Below are 8,124 nucleotides of genomic sequence, written 5' to 3'. Positions count from 1 at the left end.
TGGCAAAGGCCCAGCAGAGGGCCAAGGTTTATTATGATCGGACAGCCAGGGCCCGTCGTTTTGAAGTGGGCGATGAGGTAATGATATTGCGCACATCGCTAAAAAACAAACTCGACGTGCAGTGGGAGGGCCCAGCACGGATTGTTCAAAAACTGTCGGACGTTAACTACGTGGTGAGTCTGCCAGGAAAACGGAAAGCACAGCAAGTTTACCACTGTAATCTGCTCAAACCCTATAGACAACGGGAAGCAGTGGTGTGTATGATGGTAAACGTTCCCGAAGAGCTTCCGGGACTAGGCTCAGTGACGAACAGGGAAGACACCGATCAGGTCATTAGTGACTTAGTAAAGCACCGCTGTCGCCTGAGCAGAAAACCGAACTACACCAACCCTTACAAGAGTTTCAAGGTCAGTTCTCTGAGAGGCCTGGTAGAACTTCTGTCCTTACTCATGAAATAGAACTTACCTCCCCAGAGCCAGTACGATCCAAGGCGTACCGGGTGTCACCCCGCCAGCGCGATATTATGGAGGCTGAGGTAAAGAAAATGCTACAGCTCGGTGTTATTGAGGCGGGTGAGAGTGATTATACCTCCCCTTTGATTTTAGTTGAGGTACCGGGCAAGGAACCTCGTCCTTGCGTCGACTACCGCAGGCTTAATTCCATCACTAAGGATCAAATTTATCCGATCCCTAACATCGAGGAGCGCCTTGAGAAAGTTAGTAGCGCTCAGATTATTTTCACCCTAGATCTTGTCAGGGGTTATTGGCAGGTTCCACTTACAGAAGAGGCTAGTAGGTATGCGGCGTTAATTTCACCAATGGGAACATTCCGTCCTAAAGTTTTGAGTTTTGGTTTGAAGAATGCGCCATACTGCTTTTCAAGCCTCATGGACAAAGTGTTGCGGGGACAGGAAGAATTCGCTTTTTACAGTATTTAGACGACGTAGCGATATTCTCCGCATCCTGGTCTGAGCATAAGGCACACTTGCGGGCAGTGCTAACCCGCCTGCGCGAAGCGGGCTTGACAGTCAAGGCTCCCAAGTGCCAATTAGCACAGGCCGAGGTTGTCTACCTCGGTCACTTGATTGGACAGGGTCGTCGCCGCCCCTCTGAAATAAGGGTGGCCGCTGTGCGAGACTTCCCGCAACCGCGCACGAAGACCGATATTCGGTCGTTCTTAGGTGTCGCCGGCTACTATCAGAGGTACATCCCCAGGTACTGCGATATCGCGGCTCCCCTGACGGATGCTCTAAGAAAAACAGAGCCCCAAACAGTCGTCTGGGGCGAGACAAAGGAAAGAGCTTTTAGCGCCCTAAAGAGCGCCCTAACAAGCCAGCCTGTGCTACGATCGCCAGACTACACAAAAGGGTTCGTTGTTCAGTGCGATGCTAGTGAGCGAGGCATGGGCGTTGTACTGTGCCAACGGGAAAATGAAGAAGTGGAACACCCCGTCCTGTATGCTAGTCGTAAGCTGACCTGTCGTGAGCAGGCGTACAGCGCCACCGAGAAAGAGTGTGCGTGTCTCGTGTGGGCCGTTCAGAAATTGTCATGCTACCTAGCCGGCTCGAGGTTTATCATTGAGACGGATCACTGCCCTCTCCAATGGCTGCAGACCATCTCTCCCAAAAATGGCCGCCTCCTGCGCTGGAGCCTCGCTTGGCAACAATATTCCGTTGAGGTGCGTTACAAGAAGGGGAGTCTCAACGGTAACGCCGATGGCTTAAGTCGAGGCCCCTAACGTAGGAATCCGCCTTAAAGTTGTTTGTTACTGATGTTTTCTTCCTGAGGCAGGATTTTTAACATATTGCTTTTGTTTAGTGTTTCAAAGTGATTATGTGCTTTCTAGTGCAATTTTCCCATTTGTGGACGCGTTCTGAGTGCTGCTTGACTACTGTAAGGAACTAGGCGGTAGTATAAAAGGGGAAAGAGACCGGCAGAGCTTAGTGAGCGTTGAGTCGTGCTTGCTGACTGAGCGGTTGCGTTTCGGCGTAGTTCTAACGCTTGCTGGGAACGAGAACAAAAATGGCAACTCTCCCGAAGTCACTTTGCAGTGTCCTGTGTGAACCTGAACCTGAGAACGAGGCCTTCTCTGTGCGCTGCGCTCAAGCAACGCCGAGGGACGACCGATTTCGATTACGAGCATCATCGAGCGACATCCCTCCGGACAGCGGATGCAGTCCCCTGACCATCGGGATCTCCTTCTCCCGGCGGGGCGGTCTGTTACGTTTCGCCTACGACGCGCGGTATAGCCTGCGCGGATGCAACGGACGCCGGGGCTTCGTTCAAAGTGGCGGTCATTTTGGCCCGTTCAGCGCTGCCGCAACGCCTCCCGCCAAGCGCGTCCAGGCAGGTTTCAATGCCACGTGTCTTCGTGTGTGTGTGTGTGTGTGTGTGTGTGTGCGTGCGTGCGTGTGTGTGTGTGTGTGCGTGTGTGTGTGTTGTGTGTGTGTGTGTGTGTGTGTGTGTGTGTGTGTGTGTGTGTGTGTGTGTGTGTGTGTGTGTGTGTGTGTGTGTGTGTGTGTGTGTGTGTGTGTGTGTGTGTGTGTGTGTGTGTGTGTGTGTGTGTGTGTGTGTGTGTGTGTGTGTGTGTGTGTGTGTGTGTGTGTGTGTGTGTGTGTGTGTGTGTGTGTGTGTGTGTGTGTGTGTGTGTGTGTGTGTGTGTGTGTGTGCCCACCCTTGTCAAAGCGCGGCAGCCGGGGAGAGGAGCTCCCCAACTGGGAGGCGAGGAGGTCTGACCGGCGCCGGCCCGGCGGACGCGTCACGTCACGTCTCAACATGTCCGTGCGTCGCCGTCTCGTGCGCCTCATCCCGAGCCGTTCCTTCTTGCCCTCGACTCAAAGGGTGTAAAGGCAGCTGGCCCGGACGCCAAAGAGAGACTTCGATTTCTTCCGTCGAGTAACGTGGTCGTCCTGACCGGCTGCTCTTTTGCGATGCTAGAATAAACAAGTTGTTCTGTTGGCAGTCGACTCATCCTTTGCCAGGACCTTCGGATGTTTCCAGCTGTGCCCCAGGCCGCCAGGCCAACGCTACCCTTGGGGCTTGCGACCCATCTGCAACAGAAGGCAATCGTGTTTTTGAAATACTTAAATAAAATTATATGACTATTACTAACGGTGGCTACTATTCTTTTTTGTTTTTACCTTTAAAAAATTTAGACTTTCTAACAAAAACCACCCGCTATATCGAACTATTGCAAAGCCGTTGTACAGGCCTGGTCTTTCCCCTAAGAGTTTATACAATTTTTAAAATTAGGCTTTTGAGTTAAAGTAGCGCTTTTTTCGGCATAGCATTGCTAGCGGTGTATAGTACACCACAAAAGAGCTTAGACGTGCCAACTAGCAGTCTGGTGAGCTAATATTGAATATTTAACCTTTTAACTATTAACGTTAGTTTATTGAGAGGCGTGCAGCCCACCGTAGGTAATATCCATATCAGTTTTTAGAATTCCGGAAGCGGGAATACCCAGAGCGCTGGGGTCGAAGAAATTTTGGTTATTTCGACGAGCTACGTGCACTGGAGGAGGAGGAGGAGGAGGAGGAGGAGGAGGAGGAAAGGCAGGGATGTTAACCAGACGAATAGCCGGTTTGCTAACCTGCACGGGGTAAAGGGGTGAGGGGAGAAAAAGATGAAGGAGAAAAGACAGTTGCTGGAAATTAAAGTCACTATGCAAAGTCACAGCGGTCAGTAAAGTCACAGCCTATCATGCAGGCCAGAAGTTAGCAGGAAGGCCGGTTAGCAGGAAGACTGGCAAGATGGTGTGCGGGAATCCCAGAGATGTGACGAATATGCGCTCTCAAGGCTTCGATTGTGACATAGGCAGTCACTAGATTCTCCTGAGAGATGAGTGCTGTTGCGGCTGTAGACGCGCATTTTGGCAGTCCTAGGCACGTCCGCTGACCTTTAGCCTGAACTCTTTGCAGAGACAGAGATTCCTTGATTTGCCGACAAGTTTCTCGAAAGCGCGTGTTTTTGGGCGCGATGTAGCCAAAATTTGCGGGGGCGCAGCGCCGAGGGTAACCGCGTTATCTAAATTCTAAAACTAATATCTATATTACTTACGGTGGGCTACATGCCTGTAAATTATTAGGCAGCCTAAAAGTGATACTGAAAAAGTATTCAATACTAGTTAATCTTCCGCCTAGTTAGCATGTAATAGCTGTATCCTGATGTACTACACCGCTTAGAATTATATGATGAAAAAAGTGCAGTTCTAACACTGAAAGTCTATTTTTACAAATTGCGTAAAGTCTTCACAGAAACAACCGTGTATGAATCAAACTTTATGAATGTTTTGCCTCCACCGCTGAATGAAAAAAAAATACAAGAATCTATATATTCTTCCTCTAGAACATTTAAAATCATACATATCGCTATCGGATCCACGAAAGCATCGAGACAGGTTAACGCAGCAGATGCTTGACAGCTCCTTTATTTTTTTGATGTACGATATTATGACACAACAACAAAGCGTATAAGGCTCTCACTCATAATTAAATATGACTGCGATTTTTTATTTACTAAAACAAGTGCTCCCCACCTCACAAACTTGGTTTCCTTGAAGAAGGTCAGTGCTCTCGAGAGAAAAAAACCAGCGGCCAAAAGAAGAGACAGCCGCTGTTGTGCAGAAGGGAAGCATCATCTGCCCTTTTCCAATGTCGCCTATATAGAACGGAACTCTTTGCCAGGAAGTCAGAGCTGTTCACGTTCATTACTTTTCATGCAACCCCACTCGGACGTAATACCCTGTATATTAAAAACTCGCAACTGGCAACATAATGCGCATGCCGCGATCTATGTTTTCTCTTCTGAAATCGTCGCTGCTTTACAGAGTCGCAAGCTTTCTCGTTATTCGTACTTAAATATAATTGTGAACTCTCGTTAATTGAAACGAAGTTATCGTCTCGCAAAGGTCTTTTTGTTGGACGGGCTACCAGATTTCTTTTTCCTTAAATCGTCGCAAACGAAAGAATGCAGTTCGGAGATATTTCTTTCGCAGTTATGCTGAAAAGCACCGCCAACGCTTCTTGTCAAGTGTCGCGGATAGAACGGACAGTTTTTAGCCCTTAACAACGCCTTTGGCGACGAAAGTGAAAATGTTCGCTTTCATTACAGTTTCTCTGGCCGCACTCGAGACCTTGCCAAGACATTGCTAAAGTGAAACTGTGGAAACGCCTCTGACGACCCGGGCCACAGAGCACGTGGACATTGTGTGACAGTCTTTCAAGGAACACTATAGAATGGCGTATATATATTATATGGTGCGGCACCTGCCATGGTTGAAATCTATTTGTCTCTTTGTTGACTTTGATCTGTGGTACTTCATCAGAGAAAATAACATCGCTCGAGAGAAGAGCTGGGACAAAATTGTCCAGCTTTGCAATTAATACGCAGTTGATAATAATTGAAGTGAAAGGTCAAGGGTGCTCGCAAGGGTTCCACACCTGAGCGCGCCCCGACCAGCCGGTCCAATTAAGTAGCTCCATGCTACCATTGCACGAGGTGGACCGCCGTCGGAAGTCCTTTTTCTGTGAGAGATGCCGAACATATCACAAAGAAGGCCACATGAGTAAAGTGAGAAGCCAAAAAGCGTAAATTGGACGCTGGTTCTCAATGCGTAAAAAGATCTCCCAAGATGTGAAAAAAGGTTCTCCTGTGCATACTGCTGGTACCACGAGAAATTGAAGTAAATGTGTGCTTTTTCTTGAGTCTCAAATACCTCAAATATCATTTTTTGTTACATGTGACCGATTATGAAAGGAACAAGAAAAGATAGAAGGCACAGTCTTTCTTCCTTCCTGATCTGCAGAGGTGTTTTTTTTTCTATAGAGCTTTACAAAAGAGGAAAAAAGAAGTTCTGTTGCAGAAAAAAAAATCAGCAGTGCAAACTCACGACTGATTATTCTAATCCCATAGTCAGTTGCGGGTTATACGGTGGCCGCAGCTGGCAAAAGACAAGGTTAATTGGAGAGGTATGGGAGAGGCCTTTGCCCTGCAGTGGGCGTAGTCGGGCTATGATGATGATGATACTCAGGTACAAGTCAGGGACAAAGCGGCAAATGCCCCACAAAGGAGGCTCTTTAGCCATAGGGGTCCAGGTTAGCTCCCATGCATCTGCCAGCGTGGCATCGCAGAGGGCTGGCAGGTGAGAGGGGATTATGAACGGATTAGCCGGATTAACCAAGGCATCAATGCCGTCGGCCGACTAGCTGAAGGGCTCTTTCGAGGGAAATTTGCTGCTTTGTTGTTTGGTTGTTTCCGTCTGCAGTACAGTTCAAAGAAAGGAAATCGTAAATAAAATAAACCAGTATGATCGGGGTTCTGTACATCCTAAGAAAATGGGTCTTAAATATTCTCGAAAATATGTCCTGCGCCACTAATCTTATCAAGCGCACAATTTGAACGAGACCTCATATTACACGCGAGCTCCCTGCTAGTTATCTTACATATAGCCTTCGAGGCGCTTCGTTATTTTCCGAGATTCTCTAATTTCAGCTACGCGTTTTACCACGGCACGGCTCGAGGTGCATCAGGCACTTGCACCGACGAGGACAGTCCTCAAGCGCTGCTCTCTGGTAGCCTGCAGAATTCGACAAATAAACTCTGCAAGAACTCCGAAAGACTACGAAATGTGTTGCCACATGGCCTGCGGGCGATGGCTAGCTCAGTCGTTTTCCAGGGCCGTGGGCTCGAGTTCCACGTTGGGTGCAATTGTTTTCTTTCACACTTCTCCCGCGTTCTTGTTTTCTTTTTCTTTGTGTAAAGACGCATTCAAAGAAGTTGTGAGATATCGTTGACATTCGCTGCAAAGCCTTGCCCGGATTGTGCACCCTTGAATCTCCATCTGCGACCGCACAGCGAGACACGCAAGCATCGTGAGCCAAGTTAGGCATGACTGATTTTTCTTGCTGTGTGGGTGTGCAATGACCATCTGACCTGCACAGAAACAAACATATCCTGTCTGTCAATAAGTCCACAAATAAGGCGTTAAACGCGTTTAGAGCGAGTCCCAGATATCGTTCGTGAAGCATCCGCACCCAGTGTGGATACATCTTCAGTGTGGTACGTCGTATGGATGCGATGAGCTAGGTGATGATGAATAACTGCTCCATTAACTCTAACCCATTTCATTTTGGGGGATATTCCCCTGGATACATGCACTCAAACGCTTCGATTACGCTTCGAAACACTGTATTGAGAAACGATAAAGTCAGAGCGCGAAAAAAACCCATCCATGAAGACGTCGGCTTAGCGGCCGAAGGCTGTCCAAATAAAGACAAACACACAGATCTTGAGTAAGTTAGCGCTACTAAACAGATAGAAAAATCATGAACCCCTGCCTCAGGCAGGCGACCATTTCGCGCCGCCGCCAGAAACGTCCACCCACTCTCATGTGCACCTGGAGTGCAGACCGCAACTGTGACACTATACAAAACGCTCCATTCCCGGCCTTCATGTCCCTTGCAGGTCGAACCCTATCGCGTGCGTACTCTTCGGACAGTAGTTGAATGCAGGGCTTTCAGTTACGACATGGCACGAGGCCTACAGTAACGGCCTTTGGCCAGATGGGAACCTCTCCGGCATAACTATAACAGCGAAGAAACCAAAAGGCGTGTCGTACCACTGCGCACGCTGATGTCAAAGAGTCTGTTGGTGTTCTCGCTTGCATGAAGCTGTGTTAATCGCAGTGATTATTTATTTCTTAATCTATGCAGAAAAAAACCGATAATCAATCCGTAAAATGAACCCTACCGAAGCGTGCGACGTCGACGAGGCTGCACGCGATAGTTGTCAGCCACCTTTTCTGGGGCTTTCTTGAAGTCTTCTTCTTCTTGCTTTGTCCTCTGCTGATCGGTATCTCCGCTTTTCACAGCGGTTGGCGCGGCTCCGAGTGCTGAACGCACGTGCCCTAAGATTTAAATGCTCGGGGGACGGTTGCTAGGAGTACGCACTGGGAAACATTCGTTGCCGCAAACGAAAAGGCAATAACAATCGCCACCTGATTGTCGTGCAAAGGAGTGCACTAATACGCTCTACTCTCCTGTGCCACCCGTCGCCCGGCTAGCTCAGTCGGTAGAGCATGAGACTCTTAATCTCAGGGTCGTGGGTTCGAGCCCCACGTTGGGCG

At 48.6% G+C, this 8,124-nt stretch overlaps 1 non-coding gene across 1 annotated transcript; it reads left to right on the top strand.

Moving 5' to 3' along the window:
- Window positions 1-8,051: 8,051 nt before the first annotated feature.
- On the top strand, window positions 8,052-8,124 carry TRNAK-CUU (transfer RNA lysine (anticodon CUU)). The gene has a single exon. It is a non-coding gene; the product is annotated as a tRNA-Lys (tRNA).

This window comes from Amblyomma americanum, chromosome 2 (genome assembly GCF_052857255.1).
Source record: "Amblyomma americanum isolate KBUSLIRL-KWMA chromosome 2, ASM5285725v1, whole genome shotgun sequence".
Classification (NCBI taxonomy): Eukaryota; Metazoa; Arthropoda; class Arachnida; order Ixodida; family Ixodidae; genus Amblyomma; species Amblyomma americanum.
The sequence above is the reverse complement of the archived record's forward strand: the minus strand, read 5'-3'. Positions and strand labels throughout refer to the sequence as shown.